The 20,071-nt window shown below is 45.4% G+C and overlaps 1 protein-coding gene across 3 annotated transcripts in view; it reads left to right on the top strand.

Moving 5' to 3' along the window:
- The window catches only part of sh3pxd2aa (SH3 and PX domains 2Aa), a 434,682-nt gene that overhangs the window by 213,461 nt on the left and 201,150 nt on the right, over nucleotides 1-20,071 (top strand). The window contains exon 1 of one of the 3 annotated variants that reach the window (XM_052027260.1): nucleotides 8,120-8,282. The exons of the other annotated variants lie outside the window; for them this stretch is intronic. The gene's annotated coding sequence lies outside the window, so the exon portion shown is untranslated. Of the gene's footprint in view, nucleotides 1-8,119; nucleotides 8,283-20,071 lie in introns of those variants that run through there. 3 annotated transcript variants of the gene reach the window in all.

Here is a 20,071-nt window from a genome sequence, read left to right as displayed (position 1 = left end):
CTTTCTAACCTTACTACATTCATATCCAAATTGCACATGACAAACAGCATGGGTCCCAGCATCGATCCCAGTGGTACTTCACTGGTCACAGACTTCCAATCACAAAGCAACCCTCCACCATCACCCTCTGTCTCCTATCACCAAGCCAATTTTGGTTCCATTTTGCCAACTTACCCAGGATCCAATGGCTCTCATCTTTTTGACGAGCCTTCCATGTGGGATTATTGTCAAAGGCCTTACTGAAGGTCATGTAGACTATATCAACTGCAATGCCCATATCAATATATTTTCTCAAACTCAAAAACTCACTCACAAAACTTGGTTATTAAAAACTCAATCAAATTAGTCAGACAGGATCTCTAACCAACAAAGCCATGCTGACTATACTTGATCAACCACTGCCTTTCCAAGTGCAGATCAATCCTGTCCCTCAGAATCTTTTCCAATAGTTTCCCCACTGCTGATGTGAGACTCACCTGGCTTATAACTGCTGTCCTCCTTGAAGAAAAATACCACACTTGCTGTCCTTCAGTCATCTGGCACCTCATCTCTGGCCAGTGAAGATTTAAATATCTCTGCAAGGGCCTCAGCAATTTCCTCCCTTGCCTTCTATGTCAACCTGGGATAGCATGCTGTGGAGACTTATTCACATTTATGCCGGCTAAGACATCAAATACCTTCTTTATAATGATATATTCTGGAATATCCTTGCTCCCCCACCCTGAAATCTCCAATACAATTTTTTCTCATTAGTAAATACAGATGAAAAGTATTTGTTTTAGATCTGACCCACATCCACTAGTTCCATGCACATATTGTCCCTTTGGATATTTACAGGCTCTACTCTTTCCCTGGCTAATCAAATCTTTGACATCCAGGGTTCCCAATACTTGTCTTCCTTACCTATAACCTTTAAAGGAACAACCTCACTTATTCACTTTAAAATGACTCCCACTTGTTGGATGTAGATTTACTTGCAAGTAGCGACTCCATGTCTATTTTTCCCAGGATCTGACTTGTGATACTGAAATTGACCCTTCCCTCCAATTTTTGGATCATCTTTTCTCTTTCCAAAACTACCTTGAAATTTACAGCATCATGATTGCAATCCCCAAAATGCTCACCCATAAACACTTCAATTACTTGCTGGCTTCATTCCCTAAGATTAGATCTAGTACTGCCCCTCCTCAAGTAGGTCAATCTATGTGTACTGGCTCAAAAAGCTGTCCTGGATGCACTTCACAAATTTCACCTTTCGACACTTTTTTCTTCTATGTTTGACTCTACTCCTCCCGCCCTTCTTCCACACCCCGCCCCCACTCCAAACTATACACTGTGACTCATTCTCCTGCCAAATATTTTAAACGCTCCACAACAGCACAAACAAACTCCCTGCAAGGAGGTTGGTCCCATTCTGGTTCAGGTGCAAACAACACATCCTGCTTGTACAGGTCCCATTTTCCCAATGATCCAAAAATCTAAAGCTCTCCTTCCTATACTATCTCTTTCATCAGGCATTCATCTGACCTATCCTATTGCTATACTCGCTAGTATATGGTACCAGAAGTAATCCAGCATTACAATATTAAGTGTCCTGCACTTCATTCTGTGACTTGGTTCTCTAAATTTGTATTGAAGAACCTCATCCCTCTTTTTACTAATATTTTTAGTACCAATATAAACAACTTGTCCATTGCTGCTTTTTCCTGGGAGGCCATCCCTCCACAGCCATATCCAACATTGTACAGCAGGATGGCCATGGGGGCCTTTTCATTAAATGAAAATCAAGAAAACTGTTGTTGGAAATCTGATATAAAAACAGAAAATACTGGAAAAACTCAGTAGGTCAGGCAGCATCTGTGGTGGCCTTTTTGCTGTGCATTTGCTTTCAGTTGACAAGGGCGACTCTGAGCTTTCAATTCGTCTGCACTTTAATTCTCTTCCACATTCCCATATTCACCTACCTCTCAGTGGTACCTGTGCTGTTTTAATCAAGCCTACTGTAAGCTTAAGAAATAGCACCTCATCTTCTACAACAGCACAAGGTGCATCCAGCTGCAGCTCCTTACAGACTGTGTTAGGGAACTGGAGCTGCAGCTGAATGACCCTTCGGCTCCTACAGGATAACGAGGAGTTCATAGATGAGAGCCTCAGGCAGTCACTCCTAAGCTGCAGGAGACAGGTAGCTGGGTGACTGTCAGGAGAAGGCCGGAGAATAGGCAGGTAGTGCAGAATACCCCTGTGGCTGTTCCCCTCAATAACAGGTGTACTGCTTTGGAGAAAGCCACAGCAACCAGGTCTCAGGCACTGAGCCTGGTCGTGTGGTGCAGAGTGGAAGGGGGGAAAAGAGGAGGGCAGTAGTGATAGGTGATTCCACAGTAAGGGGGCAGACAGGAGATTCTGTGGACGTGAAAGAGACTCCCAGATGATATGTTGGCTCCCGGGTGCCAGGGTCAGGGACGTCTCGGATCAGGTCCACAGCGTTCTAAAGGGGGAGGGTGAATAGCCAGAGGTTGTGGTACATATTGGTACCAATGACATAGGTAGGAAAAGAGATGAGGCCCTGAAGAGGGAACATAGAGAGCTAGGTAGGAAGCTGAAAAGTAGGACCTCAAGGGCAGTAATCTCTGGATTGCCTGTGCCACGTGCCAGTGAGGGTAAGAATAGGATGGTTTGGCAGGTGAATGCATGGCTCAGGAATTGGTGCAGGGGGTAGGGTTTCAGATTTGTTAATCATTTGGATCTCTTCTGGGGAAGGTATGATCTGTACAAAAGGGACAGGGTACACCTGAACTGGAGGGGGACCAATATTCTTGCGTGCAATTTGCTAGAACTGTTGGTGAGGGTTTAAATTGTTTGGCAGGGGGATGGGATCCAGAGTGATAGGTCAGATGTTGGTGCGTTAAGTGTATAAGTAGATGCAAAATGTAGAAAGACTGTGAGGAAGAATAGGCAGTTGAAGGGGCAAAATTGCAGTCAGTTGGATGGGCTGAAGTGTGTCTACTTTAATGCGAGAAGTATCAGGAACTTAGAGCATGGGTAAGTACTTGGAACTATGATGTGGTGGCCATTACAGAGACTTGGCTGTCACAAGGGCAGGAATGGCTACTGGATATTCCGGCTTCAGATGTTTCAAAAGGGACAGGGATGGAGGTAAAAGAGGTGGGGGGGTGGCTTTGCTGATCAAGGACAGTGTCAGAGCTGTAGAAAGGGAGGATTTCCTGGAAGGATCGTCTACTGAGTCAGTGTGGGTGGAAGTCAGAAACAGGAAGGGTGTGATCACTCTATTGGGAGTATTCTACAGACCCCCCAATAGCAGCAGAGACACTGAGGAGCAGATCAGGAAGCAGATTTTGAAGAGGTACAAAAATAACAGGGTTGTTGTGATGGGTGATTTCAACTTCCCTAATATTGATTGGCACTTCCTTAGTGTAAATGGGATAGATGGGGCGGAGTTTGTTTGGTGTGTCCAGGAAGGATTCCTGACACAGTATGTGGACAGGCCGACCAGAGGAGAGGCCATTCTGGACCTGGTACGAGGCAGTGAGCCTGATCAGGTTTCAGACCTCTCAGTGGGAGAGCATTTTGGAGACAGTAACCATAACTCCTTGAACTTTACCATTGCCTTGGAGAGGGATAGGAGCAGACGATATGGAAAAGTTTTTAACTGGGGGAGGGGAAATTATGATGCGATTAGGCAGGAACTTGGGAGCGTAAATTGGGAACAGATGTTCTTGGGGAAGTGCACAGCGGAAATGTGGAGGTTGTTTAGGGAGCACTTGCATGGGGTTCTGGATAGGTTTGTCCCATTGAGGCAAGGTAAGGATGGTAGAGTGAAGGAACCGTGGTTGACAAGAGATGTAGAATATCTTGTCAAGAGGAAGGAAAAAGCGTACCTGAGGTTTAGAAAGCATGGATCAGACAGGGCTCTGGAGAGTTACAAGGTAGCCAGAAGGGAGCTTAAGAATGGACTTAGGAGAGCTAGAAGGCGGCATGAGAAGCCCTTCACGAGCAGGATCAAGGAAAACCCCAAGGCGTTCTACATGTATGTGAAGAGTGAGGGTAGAACCGATCAGGGATAAAAGAGGAAACATGTGCCTGGAGTTGGTAGAGGTAGGGGAGGTCCTTAATGAACACTTTGCTTCAGTATTCACCAATGAGAGAGACCTCGACATTTGTGAGGATGTCGTACGACAGGCTAATATGCTAGGGTATGTCGATGTGAGGGAAGAGGATGTGCTGGAACTTTTGAGAAACATTAGGATAAATAAGTCCCCGGGGCTGGATGGAATATATCCAAGGTTATTACAGAAACGAGGGAAGAGATTGCTGCGCCTTTGGCTATGATCTTTGCATCTTCACTGGCCACAGGAGTAGTGCCAGGTGACTGGAGGGTGGCAAATGTTGTTCCTTTGTTTAAGAAAGAGTGTAGGGATAACCCTGAGAATTACAGTCCAGTGAGTCTTACTTCAGTGGTGGGCAAATTACTGGAGAAGCTTCTTAGAGACAGGATTTATGGGCATTTAGAGAAGCATAGGCTGATTAGGGACAGTCAGCATGGCTTTGTGAGGGGCATGTCCTGTCTCACGAGCCTGATTGAATTCTTTCAGGATGTGACAAAGCACGTTGACGAAGGGAGAGCAGTGGATGTGGTGTACATGGATTTTAGTAAGGTGTTTGATAAAGTTCCTCATGGAAGGCTTATTCAGAAAGTCAGGAGGCATGGGATCCAGGGAAACTTGGCTGTGTGGATTCAGAATTTACTTGCCCATAGAAGACAGAAGGTGGTGGTAGATGGAGCGTATTCTGCCTGGAGATCGGTGACCACTGTTCCACAGGGATCTGTTCTGGGACCCCTGCTCTTTGTGATTTTTATAAATGACTTGGATGAGGATGCAGAAGGGTGGTTTAGTAAGTCTGCTGATGATACAAATGTTGGTGACATTGTGGATAGTGCAGAAGGTTGCTGTAGAATACAACAGGATATTGATAGAATGCAGAGCTGGGCTGAGAAGTGGCAGATGCAGTTCAACCCGGAAAAGTGTGAAGTGATACACTTCAGGAGATCGAATTTGAAGGCAGTATACAAGGTTAATGGCAGGACTCTTAGCAGTGTGGAGGAACAGAGGGATCTTGGGGTCCAAGTCCATGGATCCATCAAGGTTGCCACGCAGGTCTATAGGGTTGTTAAGAAGGTGTGTGGTGTGTTGGCCTTCATTAGTTGGGGTATTGAGTTCAAGAGCCACGAGGTTATGTTGCAGCTTTATGGAACTCTGGTGAGACCAAACTTGGAGTATTGTGTTCAGTTCTGGTCGCCTCATAATAGGAAGGATGTGGAAGCTTTAGAGAGGGTACAGAGGAGATTTACCAGGACGCTGCCTGGATTGGAGAGCATGTCTTATGAGAACAGGTTGTGTGAGCTAGGGCTTTTCTCTTTGGAGAGAAGGAGGATGAGAGGTGACTTGATAGAAGTGTACAAGATGATAAGAGGCATAGATCAAGTGGACAGTCAGTGACTTTTTCTTAGGGCCACAATGGCTAACATGAGGGGGCATTATTTTAAGGTGATTGGAGAAAGATACAAGGGGGATGTCAGGGGTAAAGTTTCTTTACACAGTGAGTGGAACGCACTGCCAGCAGAGGTTGTGGGGGCAGATATATTAGGAACATTTAAGAGACTCTTAGGTAGCCACATGAATGATAGAGAAATGGATGGCTATGTGGGAGGGAGGGGTTCGATAAATATTAGAGCAGGATAAGATATTGGCACAGCATTGTGGGCCGAAGGCCAGTACTATGCTGTCATGTTCTACGTTCTATTTGAGCATCCAGGATCAATATTAATTTCAGTAATATCGGGTAACTCACCTTTTCTGTTTGTATCATTTGCTGTTATTCATCCACCTACAGTAGTAACTGAGGTTTTTTTCTCTCAACTAACACTGCTTAACACTTCAACCACAGATGCTGCCTGACCTGGTGGGCATTTCTGGCAACTTCGACCTGGATTTTTAGATGTGCTTTTGTTTGTTTTCTAAATAGCTTCATTAACCTGTTGACCAGATGGCTTCATCAACAGTTTATCATTAGTTGGCAATCATGGCCTCACTGTATCAGAGATTTTCCCTTTTTTTTAATGCATCTCCTTCTCTCTCTGCAATTCAAAATGGCATTTATCTCTTATTCATAGTTCTGACAAAGAATTGAATTGAATTAAATTGAATTAAATCTGTATCCGTTCATACAGATTAATTCATCACATAGTGCATCGAGGTAGTACAAGGTAAAACAATATAGAGTGCAGAGTAAAGTGTCACAGCTACAGAGAAAGTGCAGTGCAGGCTGACAATAAGGCGCAAGGTCATAATGAGATAGATTGTGAGGTCAAGAGTCCATCTTATTGTACCAGGGAACTGTTCAATAGTCTTACAACAGTTGGATAGAAGCTGTCCTTGAACCTGGTGGTATGTGCCTTCAGGCTTTGGTATCTTCTATCTGATGGGAGAGGGGAGAAGAGAGAGAATGTCCCGGGTGGGTGGGGTCTTTGATTATGCTGGCTGCTTTACCGAGGCAGCGAGAAGTATAAACAGTGTCCATGGAGGGGAGGCTGGTTTCCGTGATGTGCTGAGCTGTGTCCACAACACTCTGAAACAATACTATTTTCCTTTCCACAGATGGTACCTGAGTGATTCCAACCTTTTCTGTTTTTTTTAGGGAAATCAGTTGACTGGATTCCTCTGTAACTGGCCTGACCTTCCAAAATCACAGTGTTGCTTAATCAGGAGCCATTGTAGTTCTGCAAGAACAGGGCTGATGTGTGAGCAGGGCTATAGAATCATAGGATTGTTATGGCACAGAAAGAGTTTATGCCAGCTCTTTGTAGAGCAAGAGTCCTGCAGTTCCCACATGGTGCAGTATTTGCAGGCAGTGGGTATCAGTCATTTGCCTGTGACCTAAGGAACCTTTTACTGCTTCTCTATTCCCTTTTTCGCTCAGCTTATAATTAATTTATTGTCCGTTGGAGTAACCCTTGCCCTTTACTTGTTTTTTACTTTCCCGATTCACAATTGTTTAAGTTAGATGTAGCCCCACTTTTTCGTTTTGCATCAGTTTCCATTATGACTAAATTACAAAGTTTTGCCCACTGTACAGTTTGCACTCTGTTTAAACTGCACTCTTATGTGTCAGCAGAGCCTATTCACTTTTATGTACTTTCGAACAACACCCAAAATACTTAAGTACTGACTCAGTTCTTGCTCAGACGTATTACCACCATTTACCTGTTCTAGCTGACACATAAAAATATTTATAAATTGGTCCTGTTTATAATTTATTCCCTGTTATTAAGGATTTCAATTTTAGGAAAGCAATTTCTTGAAAAGTCTTTTTATAAACTGTCTACCTCACCAAGAGCTGCTCACTTTGCAAATAGTATACACCATGTATTACGAGGAAACTTGCAAGGTTTGAAAAGCTTGCAAAGGCAAGATTGAAACATCCACCCATGCCACACTAAGGCACAGTAGTGTAGCGGTTAGCGTTACGCTATTACAGCGCCAGCGACCCATGTTCAATTCCAGCTTCTGTCTGTAAGGAGTTTGTGCGTTCTCCCCGTGTCTGCCTGAGTTTCCTCCAGGTGCTCCGGTTTCCTCCCACATTCCAAAGACATATGGGTTAGGAGGTTGTGGGCATGCCATGTTGGCGCCAGAGCGTGGCGACACTTGTGGGCTGCCCCCAGAACACTCTACGCAAAAGATGCATTTCACTGTGTGTTTTGATGCATATGTGACGAATAAAGATATCTCATCTCATCTACCTGTAGTCCCTGGTTGACAGCAGACTAGGTAAGTGTCATCGGCTTCGAGGCAGTAGGAATTAATACAACACAGGCAATTATGCTCAGAAAAATTCCAAGGATGAGACCAGCAAGGAGCCAGATATCCATGTCTGGAATGGGCTTGTGAGTGGGGGATGGAGATGGAAAGAGAAGTAGAGGGGAGTAGAAAGGGAGAGGGACGTTGTGTGAGAGAGGCAGAGGGAGAGAGGTTCCAGAGCTCACTTACATGCCTATATTTCCTTCCCCCCCACCCATTTGTCTTTCTTCCTCCCATTCCAGAGGGACCCTAATCTGAAATGGGACCAACATCCGAGCAGGGAGGTTTGCTGATGCTGTTGGCTAAGGTTTAAACTGAACTAGCAGGGGAATGGGGCTCAGAGTAAATGTTCAGAGGAGGAGGTGCAGTCATCTGGAGAAGAAAAAGTAATTCCAGTCAGCAGAACAGGTGGGTAAATGCACATGAGGGGAACACAAAATTGCATTTATATTAATGCAAAGAGTCTAACTAGTACGGTAGATGGACTCAAAGCTTTAATTAACACGTGAGACTACAACATAGTAGCCATCACAGAGACATGGTTGAAAGATGAGCAGGACAAGCAACTCAGAATCCCAGAGTATAGAATTTTCAGGTACGGCAGAGCAGGTGGCATTGTGCTGTTAGTCAAGGAATGCATTGCTTCTGATTTGAGGGAGGATATTATAGAAGGCTTCTCTAATGAGACTATTGGAGAGAGATTTGGATCAAAAAGGGTGTTGTCACCTTGCTGAGAGTTACAGACCTGACAGTCGACAGAGATAGTGGAACAGATATGTAGGCAAATAGCAGAGAGACGTGACAAAAATAAGGTTTTAGTACTAAATTAGTACTGGTTTATTGTTGTCACATGTACTGAGGTACAGTGAAAAACTTTGTTTTGCACTCCCGGTCATTTCATCACATCAGGACTAGGGTACTAGGGGATTTCAGTTTCCCAAATATTAACTGGGATTGCCTTAGTGTAAAAGACTCAGAGGGGGTGACGTTTTTAAGGTGTGTCCAGAAAAGGTACATGACACAGTATGTAGATAGACCAGCAAGGGAAGGAGCATTACTGGACCTTGTCTTGGGGACTGTAACCAGTCAGGTGGAGGGAGTGTCAGTGGGGGAGCATTTTGGAGATAATGACCATAACTATATTTGAAAGTGGTTATGGGAAAAGGTAGCATGGGATCCATGGTGACTTGGCTGTTTGGATTCAGTATTGGCTTGCACGTCGAAGATGGAGGGTAGTGATCGATGGGACTTATTCTGGCTGGAGGTCTGTGACTAGTGGTGTTCCGCAGGAATCCATACTGGGACCTCTGGTGTTTGTGATATTGTGAGGACCTGAGATGTAGAGAGAGATTGGGCAGGCTAGGACTTCATTTCTTGGAACGTAGGAGATTGAGGGGTGACCTTATAGAGGTATATAAAATCATGAGGGGTTTAGATAGGATGAGTATACATAATCTTTTTCTCAGGGAAGAGGAACTAAAAACTAGAGGGTTAGGCACAGGTGAAAGGTTTAAAAGGGACCTGAGGAGCACCTTCCTCACACGGAGGGTGGTGTGTATATGGAATGAGCTGCCAGAGGAGGTGGTTGAGGCAGGTACAATAACAACATTTAAAAGGCATTTGGATAAGTACATGAATAGGAGGGGTTCAGAGGTTATGGGTCAAACACAGGCAAATGGGACTAGCTTGGTGGGCACCATGTGTTGGTATGGATGAGTTGGGCTGAAGGGCATGTTTCTGTGCTGTATTACACTCATGACTCCATGACTCCATCCACTTTGGTAGAAAAAATTTGAAAAGCAATATTTTTTTATTAATGAGAGATTGAAGTGTTGACATTCAGAGGGTCTTGGGTGTCCTCGTATGTTAATCACTTAAATTGAACGCAGGTAAAACAAGTGATTAGGAAGCCTAACAATATGCTAACCATGACATACTAGTACAGAAGCAAAGACAATTTGCTGAAATTATACAGAGCCCTGCTGAGACCACACTGAAATGTTGTTGTGCAGGTTTGCTCTCCCTATGTATAAGTTAAAGAGTGCGTTCAAGATAGGTTTGTGAGATCGTTTCCTGGGATTAGCGGGGTGGCGGGTAGGGTGGAATTGTCCTACAGGGAGAGAGTGAGCAAACTGGACCCATACTCTCCAGAAGTTAGATATATGAGAAGAGATCTCTGAAGCAGCATTCTACTTTTTGTGATTCATGCACTAGAACACCTAAATCCCCCTGAACTTCACTCATTTGTTGTCTCTCTCAATTGTGTGATCTCACACTTCCCCACATTAAATTCCATTTGCCAGGTTTTTGTCCAGTCACTCAATCTATCTATATCCCATTGCAAAATCACTATGTCCTCATCACAACATGCCCTTCCATGTATTTTTCCATCACTGGCAAATTTGGAAACCTTACATTTTGTTCCCTCCTCCAGGTCATTAATGTAAATAATAAACAATTGAGGTCCAACAACCGATCTCTGTGATACTCACCTATTACATCCCTACAACCCATTTATTCCAACTCTTTGTTTTCTGTGTGACAGCTGGTTTTCAATCCAAGTTCTCACACTTCCTCCAATACCTTGGGCTCTTAATTTATGCACCAGCCTCTTATGTGGCACCTTGTCAAATGCCTTTTGGAAATCTGAATGCTCAACATCAACTTTCTCTGTCACATCTTCAAAGAATTAGAGCAAATTTGTCAAACGTGATTTACCTTTCATAAAACCATGTTGACTAGGTTTATGTTCAGTTTGCCTAAATGATCAGTTATTTCCTGTTTGATTATTGACTCTAATATCTTGCCAACAATAGATGTTGAACTAACTGGCCTATAGCCCCCTGCCTTCTGCCTTCCTCCCTTTTGAACAAAGGAGTCACATTGGCTCTTTTCCAATCTTCTGGTACACTCCCCTGAATTTAGCAAGTTCTGCAAAATTTTAACCAGTGGGTCCACTATTTCTCTGCAATGACTTCCTTTAAAACCCTTGAGTACAAGCCATCAGTTCCCAGCGATTTGTCCAAATGAGTTTCTTTAATACTTTATCCCTTGTGAATGAGATTTTTACAATTTCTTCTTTGTTATTTAAAATTTGTCCAGCTGTTATCTTAGGGATATTTGCAGTGTCCTCCATGATGAACAATGATGCAAAAAATGTATTCAATATATCTTCGTTAAGTTTTAAGATAGCTATAGATAAGGATAAGTATCAACCTTGTAGGAGAGTATTAAATTGGAGCAGGGGAAATTAGAAACAGAAAAACTACAGCACAATTCAGGCCCTTCGACCCACAAAACTGTGCCGAACATGTCCCTAATCCAGAAATTACTAGGCTTAGAGAGCACCTGCCTAATTATGAGAGCATTAGGCAGGAACTATGGAGAGTTAATCAGGAACAGCTATTTTTGGGCAAGTCCACATTTGACACATGGAGGGTGTTCAAAGACCAACTGCACAGAGTACGGGACAGGGATGTTCCAGTAAGAAGGAAGGACAAGGATGGCAGGGTGAGGGAACCTTGGATGTCAAGAGAGGTGGTGAATTTAGTCACGAAGATAAAGGAAACGTATGTAAAGTGTAGGAAGCTGGGATCAAACAGAAGTGAAAATTGAACTCAGGAATGGAATTAGGAAAACCAGGAGGGGCCATGAAAAGTCCTTGGCAAGTAGGATTAAAGAGAATCCCAAGGCATTCTATACATATATCAAGAGCAGGAGGATAACTAGGGAGAGGGTAGGGCCACTCAAAGATGAAGGAGGGAACATGTGCTTGGAAGTGGAGGATGTGGGTGAGGTCCTAAGTGAGTACTTTGAACCATAGAACCATAGAGCACAAAACAGGCCCTTCGACCCACCATGTTGTGCCGTCCATCAAACCACCCTCACACTATCTAAACCTTTCCTCCCGCATATCCCTCTATCTCACATTCCTCCATGTGCCTATCCAACAAACTCTTGAACCTGTCCAATGTATCTGCCTCCACCACCACCCCAGGTAGTGCATTCCATGCACCAACCACTCTCTGGGTGAAAAACCTCCCCCTGACATCTCCCCTGAACCTCCCACCCATAACCTTAAAGCCATGCCCTCTCGTCTTGAGCATTGGTGCCCTGGGAAGGAGGCGCTGGCTGTCTACTCTTATCTATTCCTCTCAATATTTCATATACCTCTATCGTGTCTCCTCTCATCCTCCTCCTTTCCAGTGAATAAAGCCCTAGCACCTTAAGCCTCTCCTCATATTCCATACGCTCTAATCCAGGCAGCATCCTGGTAAATCTCCTCTGCACCCTTTCCAACGCCTCCACATCCTTCCTATAATGCAGCGACCAGAACTGGACACAGTACTCCAAGTGTGGTCTAACCAGAGTTTTGTAAAGCTGCATCATCACTTCGCGGCTCTTAAACTCAATCCCACGATTTATGAAAGCTAACATCCCATAGGCCTTCTTAACTGCTCTATCCACCTGTGAGGCAACTTTCAGTGAACTGTGAATATGAAGCCCCCAGATCCCTCTGCTCCTCTACACTGCCAAGTACCTTGCCATTTACCCTGTACTCTGTCCTGGAGTTTGTCCTTCCAAAGTGTACCACCTCACACTTCTCTGGATTGAACTCCATCTGCCACTTGTCAGCCCAGCTCTGCATCCTATCAATATCCCTCTGTAAGTTCTGACAGCCCTCCACACTATCCACAACACCACCGATCTTAGTGTCGTCCGCAAACTTACTAACCCAGCCTTCCACCCCCTCATCTAAGTCATCTATAAATATCACAAAAAGTAGAGGTCCCAGAAGCGAACCCTGAGGGACACCACTAGTCACTGCCCTCCAATCCGAGGGCACTCCTTCCACCACAACCCTCTGCTTTCTACAGGCAAGCCAATTCCTAATCCACACAGCCAAGCTTCCCTGGATCCCTTGGCCTCTGACCTTCTGAAGAAGCCTACCATGAGGTACCTTATCAAACGCCTTACTAAAATCCATACAGACCACATCCACCGCACTGCCCTCATCAATCTTCCTCGTCACCTCCTCAAAGAACTCTATCAGGCTTGTGAGGCAAGATCTTCCCTTCACAAAGCCATGCTGGCTGTCCCTAATCAGTTCATTATTCTCCAGGTGTTCATAGATCCTATCTCTTAGAATCCTTTCTAACAGCTTACCCACCACAGATGTAAGGCTCACCGGTCTGTAATTCCCTGGCCTATCCCTACAACCTTTTTTGAACAAGGGGACAACATTCGCCACCCTCCAATCCTCCGGCACCATCCCCGTGGACAACGAGGACTCAAAGATCCTTACCAGCAGTTCAGCAATCTCCTCCCTCGCCTCTTGAAGCAGCCTGGGGAAAATCCCGTCAGGCCCCGGAGATTTATCCGTCTTGATATTATTTAACAACTTCAACACATCCTCTCTTGATATCTACAACCTCGAGAACATTACCCTTACCAGCACTCCCTTCCACGTCATCAAGACCCCTCTCCTTGGTGAATACCGAAGAGAAGTACTCATTGAGAACTTCTCCCACTTCCGCCGCCTCCAGGCACATTCTCCCACCTTTGTCTTTAATCGGACCTACCTTTACCCTAGCCATCCTCCTACCCTTCACGTAGGTGAAAAAGGCCTTGGGATTTTCCTTAACCTTACCAGCCAATGCCTTTTCATGTCCCCTTCTAGCTCTCCTCAGCCCTTTCTTAAGTTCCTTCCTCGCTACTCTATATTCCTCACGGGCCCCGTCTGAACCTTGCTGCTTACACCTTATGTTTGCTACCTTCTTCTCCCTAACTAGTCGTTCAACCTCTCTCGTCACCCACGGCTCCTTCACCCTGCCATTCCTTCTCTGCCTCACCGGGACATATTTATCCCTAACATCCTGCATAAGATCCCTGAACATCGACCACATCTCCATGGTACATTTCCCTTCAAAAAGGACATCCCACTTTACACTCCCAAGTTCTCTCCTTATAGCCTCATAGTTCGCCCTTCCCCAATTAAATATCTTCTTGTCCTCTCTGCACCTGTCCCTGTCCATGACAATTTTAAAGGTTATGGAGCAATGGTCACTGTCCCCCAAATGCTCACCCGCCAATAGATCCTTCACCTGTCCCGGTTCATTTCCTAAAACTAGATCTAGCATGGCATTCCCTCAAGTCGGCCTGTCAACATACTGCGTCAGGAATCCCTCCTGGACACATTTAACAAATTCCGTCCCATCTAAACCTTTGGCACTAAGCAGGTTCCAGTCTATATTTGGGAAGTTGAAGTCTCGCATTATAACAACCCTGTTATTTTTGCTTCTCTCCAGACACTGCCTGCCAATCTGCTCCTCTATATCTCTACCGCTACCGGGGGGCCTATAGAATACTCCTAGTAGAGTAACTGCTCCTTTCTTGTTCCTTACTTCCACCCATACAGACTCTAGAGATGATCCTTCTACAACATCCATCCTTTCCACAGCCGTAAGAGTGTCCCTGACCAGTATCGCCACCCCTCCTGCTCTTCTCCCCCCTTCCCTATCCCTCTTAAAACACCGAAAACCAGGAATATTCAATATCCACTCCTGCCCTGACATCAGCCACGTCTCAGTAATAGCCACAATATCATAGTCCCCCATACTTATCCAAGCCCTCAGTTCAACTCCCTTATTCCTGACACTTCTTGCATTTAAGTAAACACACCAGTCCATCTACCTTACTACTTTTATAGCCTGTATTCTGCTTCTCCTTCCCCAAAGCCTCTCCACCTGTTTGATCTAACTTTTCCTCATCCCCTTCTTCCTCTGACCTACTCCTTCGGTTCCCTTCCCCCTCAGAAACTAGTTTAAACCCTCCCGAACCACCCTAGCAAACCTAGCCGCAAGGATATTGGCCCCCTTCTGGTTCGGGTGTAACCTGTCCTCTCTGTACAGGTCCCACCTTCCCGAGAAGAGATCCCAATGATCCAGAAATCTAAAACCCTCCCTGCTGCACCAACCTCTCAGCCACGCATTTATCTGCCACCTCCTCCTATTCCTGCCTTCACTATCTCGTGGCACCGGCAGCAATCCCGAGATTGCTACCCTTGAGGTCCTGTTCCTCAAGTATTTACCAAGGAGAAGGACATGGAGGATAAGGAGATCAGTGTGGAGCGTGCTAATATGCTGGGGCACCGAGATAAGGAGGTAGCGTTAAGAGTATTAAGGTGGATAAGTTCCCAGGGCCTGATGGGATATACCCCAGGTTACTGAGAGAGGCAAGAGATGAGATTGCTGGGGCCTTGATCAAGATCCTCATGTCCTCTCTAGCCACAGGTGAGGTCCTGGAGGACTGGCGAGTAGCTAACATTGTCCCATTATTCAAAAGGGAAACGGGGACAATCTTGGAAACTATAGACAAGTGAGTCTCACATCAGTGATAGGGAAGTTACTGGAGAGGATTCTTCAGGATAGGATTGATGAGTATTTGGAAAACCATGGCCTAATTAGGGACAGTCAGCATGGCTTTGTGCAGGGCAGGTCGTGTCTTACTCACTTGATTGATTTTTTTTTGATGAAGTGATGAGGGTAATGGATGAAGGTAGAGCTGTGGATGTTGTCTACATGGATTTAGTAAGGTGTTTGACAAGGTCCCTCAAGGGAGGCTCATCTGGAAGATTAAGATGCATGGATCTACGCTGAGTTGGCCATTTGGATTCAGAACTGGCTTGCCCAAAGAAGACGGAGGGTAGTGGTCGATGGGACTTATTCCAGCTGGAGGTCTGTGACTAGTGGTGTCCCTCAGGGATCCGTACTGGGACCACTGCTGTTTGTGATGTGTATAAAAGACCTGGATGAAAATGTAGATGGGTGGGTTAGTGAGTTTGCAGATGATACGAAGATTGGTGGTGCTGTGGATAGTGTAGAAGACTGGCAAAGGATACAGCGGAATACAGATCAGTTGTAGATATGGGCAGAGGGATGGCGGGTGGAGTTCAACCCAGCCAGATGTGAAGTGTTGCAACTTGGGAGATCAAATGTAAAGGGACAGTACACTGTAATGGCAAGACCCTTAACAGTGTTGATGAGCAGAAGGATCTTGGGGTCCAAGTTCATAGCTCCCTGAAGTTGGCTACACAGGTTGATAAAGAAGGCATGTGGCATGCTTGCCTTTGTTAGTTGAGACATTGAGTTCAAGAGTCAGGAAGTTATACTGCAGCTTTATAAAACTCTGCTTAGGCTGCATCTGGAGTATTCAGTTTTGGTCGCCCCATTATAGGAAGGATGTGGAGGCTTCGGAGAGGGTGAAGCAGAGGTTTACCAGGATGCTGCCTGGATTAGAGGGCATGTGCTATGAGGAAAGGTTGGACAAACTTGGGTTGTTTTCTCTGGAGCGGCAGAGGCTGAGGGGAGATCTGATAGGGGTTTATAGAATTATGAGAGGCATAGATAGAGCAGACAGCCAGTATCTTTTTCCCAGGGTTGAAATGTTTAATACCAGATGGCATGCATTTAAGGTGAGGGGGGTAAGTTCAAAGGAGATGTGTGGGGCAAGTTTTTTAACACAGTGATGGTGGGTGCCTGGAATGTGCTGTCCGGGTTGGTGGTGGAGGCAAATACGATAGGGGCATTCAAGAGGCTCTTAGAATGGCACATGAATGTGTGTGAAATGTAAGGATATGGATATTTAGGTGGAAGGGATTAGTTTAGTTGGGCATTTGATTACTAATTTACTCAGATCGGCACAACATTGTGGGCCGAAGGGCCTGTTCCGTGCTGTACTGTTCAGTGTTTTATTTCTTTGTTATTAATTCATCTACCTTGTTCTTTGGAATTCCCACACCAACCTTGGCCACCGCTGCCTTATTTATGTATCCGTAAAAGCTCTTACTGTATTGATATTGCTCATAATCAATTTTCTCTCTTCCTATGACCTTTTAAGTCTTTTGATGCTGGATCCTAAAAACTTCCCAGTCCTGTGGTCTGCCACTAGTCCTTGCCACTTGTATGTCCCACTTTTGACTTGACCTCTTCTGTTGACCACAGATTGTGCCAGCTCATAGAATCCCATTTTCAAATTGGGATAAATTCCTGCTGAATGTTATGGATTACTGACCTGTCTCTCAGCTTATTTTTCCAGTCCACCTTAGACAACTCTACCTTCATAGAGAGTTGAGGGTGACGAGAGGTGGAACATCTAGTTAGGAGGAAGGCGGCAGCATACATAAGGTTTAGGCAGCAAGGATCAGATAGGGCTCTCAAGGAATATAGGGTAGCAAGGAAGGAACTTAAGAAGGGGCTGAGGAGAGCAAGAAGGGGACATGAAAGGGCCTTGTTGAGTAGGGTTCAGGAAAACCCCAAGGCATTTTTCACTTATGTGAAGAGTAGAAGGATAACGGCATTAGAGACAAAGGTGGGAAGATGTGCCTGGAAGCTGTGGAAGTGGGTGACGTCCTCAATGAATACTTCTCTTCAGTATTCACCAAGGAGGGGTGCCTTGATGACGCTGAGGACAGTGTTGGTAAGGGTAATGTTCTGGAGCATGTAGATATCAAGAGGGAGGATGTGTTGGAGCTGTTAACCACAGAACAATACAGCACAATACAGGCCCTTCAGCCCACCATATTGTGCCGACCTTCAAACCACTCCTAAGACTATCTAACCCCTTCCTTCCGCATAAACCCTCTATTTTAAATTCCTGCATATGCTTATCTCACAATCTCTTGAACTTGCCCAACGTATCAGCCTCCACCACCACCCCAGGCAGCGTATTCCATGTACCAACCACTCTCTGGGTGAAAAACCTCCCTCTGACGTCTCCCTTGAACTTCCCACCCATTACCTTAAAGCCATGCCCACTCGTATTGAGCATTGGTGCCCTGGAAAAGAGGCGCTGGCTGTCCACTCTATCTTTTCCTCAATATTTTGAATACCTCTATCATCTCCTCTCATCCTACTTCTCTCCAATGAGTAAAGCCCTAGCTCCTTTAGTCTCTTCTCATAATTCATACTCTCTAATCCAGGTAGCATCCTGGTAAATCTCCTCTGTACCCTTTCCAACGCCTCCACATCCTTCTTATAATGAGGCGACCAGAATCGGACACTGTACTCTAAGTGTGGTCTAACCAGAGTTTTGTAAAGTTGCATCATTACTTCGTGGCTCTTAAACTCGATCCCACAACTTATGAAAGCTAACATCCCATAAGTTTTCTTAACTACCCTATCCACCTGTGTGGCAACTTTCAGGGATCTGTGGATATGAACCCCCAGATCCCTCTGCTCCTCTACACTGCCCAGAATCCTGCCATTTACCTTGTATTCCGCCTTGGAGTTTGTCCTTCCAAAGTGTACCGCCTCATACTTCTCCGGATTGAACTCCATCTGCCACTTGTCAGCCCAGCTCTGCATCCTATCAATATCCCTCTGTAAGCTTCGACGGTCCTCCACACTATCCACAACACCAAAGATCTTTGTGTCATCTGCAAACTTGCTGACCCACCCTTCCACCCCCTCATCTGAGTCATTAATAAATATCACAAAGAGCAGAGGTCCCAGAACCGATCCCTGTGGGACACCACTGGTCACAGTCCTCTAATCTGAATGCACTCCCTCCACCACAACCCTCTGCTTTCTACAGGCAAGCCAATTCTGAATCCACATGGCCAAGCCTCCCTGGATCCCTTGGCCTCTGACCTTCTGAAGAAGCCTACCATGCGGAACCTTGTCAAACGCCTTACTAAAATCCATGTGGACCACATCTACTGCACTACCCTCATCAATCTTCCTGGTCACCTCCTCAAAGAACGCTATCAGGCTTGTGAGGCAAGATCTTCCCTTCACAAATCCATGCTGGCTGTCCCTAATCAGTCCATGATTCTCTAAATGATCATAGATCCTATCTCAGAATCCTTTCTAGCAGCTTACCCACCACAGACGTAAGGTTCACTGGTCTGTAATTCCCTGGACTATCCCTACTACCCTTCTTTGAATAAGGGGACAACATTTGCTACCCTCCAATCCTCCGGTACCATCTCCGTGGACAACGAGGACTCAAAGATCCTCGCCAACAGTTCAGCAATCTCCTCCTTCACCTCACGAAGCAGCCTGGGGAATACTCCGTCAGGCCCCAGGGACTTGTGTGTCCTAATATTTTCTAACGGCTACAATACATCCTCTCTCTTGATATCTACATACCCTAGAACATTACCCTTACCAACACTTGTCCTCAGCATCATCAGGACCCCTCTCCTTGGTGAATACTGAAGAGAAGTATTCATTGAGAACCCCACCCACTTCCACAGCTTCCAGGCACATCTTCCCGCCTTTGTCTTTAATCGGACCCACCTTTACTCTAGCCATCCTTCTGCTCTTCACGTACGAGTAAAAAGCCTTGGGATTCTCCTTAACCCTACTCGCCAAAGCCTTTTCATGTCCCCTTCTCGCTCTCCTCAACCCCTTCTTAAGTTCCCTCCTTGCTACTCTATATTCCTCATGAGCCCTGTCTGATCCTTGCTGCTTACACCTTATGTATGCTGCCGCCTTCTTCCTAACTAGTTGTTCCACCTCTCTCATCACCCACGGTTCCTTCACCCTACCATTCCTTCTCTGCCTCACCGGGACAAATTTATCCCTAACATCCTGCAAGAGATCCCTGAACATCAACCACATCTCTACAGTACATTTCCCTTCAAAAATGTCATCCCAATTTACACTTTCAAGTTCTCGCCTTATAGCCTCATAATTCGCCTTTCCCCAGTTAAATATCTTCCCGTCCTCTTTGCTCCTCTCCCTGTCCATGACAATTCTAAAGGTTATGGAGCAGTGGTCGCTATCCCCCAAATGCTCACCCACCGATAGATTTGTCACCTGACCCAGTTCATTACCTAAAACTAGATCTAATATGGCATTTCCTCTAGTCGGCCTGTCAACATACTGTGACAGGAACCCGTCCTGTACATACTTAACAAACTCTGCCCCGTCTAAACCTTTGGCACTGAGCAGATGCCAATCAATATTTGGGAAGTTGAAGTCTCCCACTATAATAACCCTGTTATTTTCGCATCTTTCCAAAATCTGCCTCCCAATTTGCTCCTCAGTATCCCTGCTGCTACCGGGGGGCCTATAGAATACTCCCAGTAGAATAACTGCTCCTTTCTTGTTCCTAACTTCCACCCATATTGACTCTAGAGGATCCTCCTACATTATCCACCCTTTCTGCCACTGTAAATAGTGTCCCTGACT

Source organism: Pristis pectinata, chromosome 12, assembly GCF_009764475.1.
Source record: "Pristis pectinata isolate sPriPec2 chromosome 12, sPriPec2.1.pri, whole genome shotgun sequence".
Classification (NCBI taxonomy): Eukaryota; Metazoa; Chordata; class Chondrichthyes; order Rhinopristiformes; family Pristidae; genus Pristis; species Pristis pectinata.
This window is presented reverse-complemented; position numbering and strand designations above follow the sequence as displayed.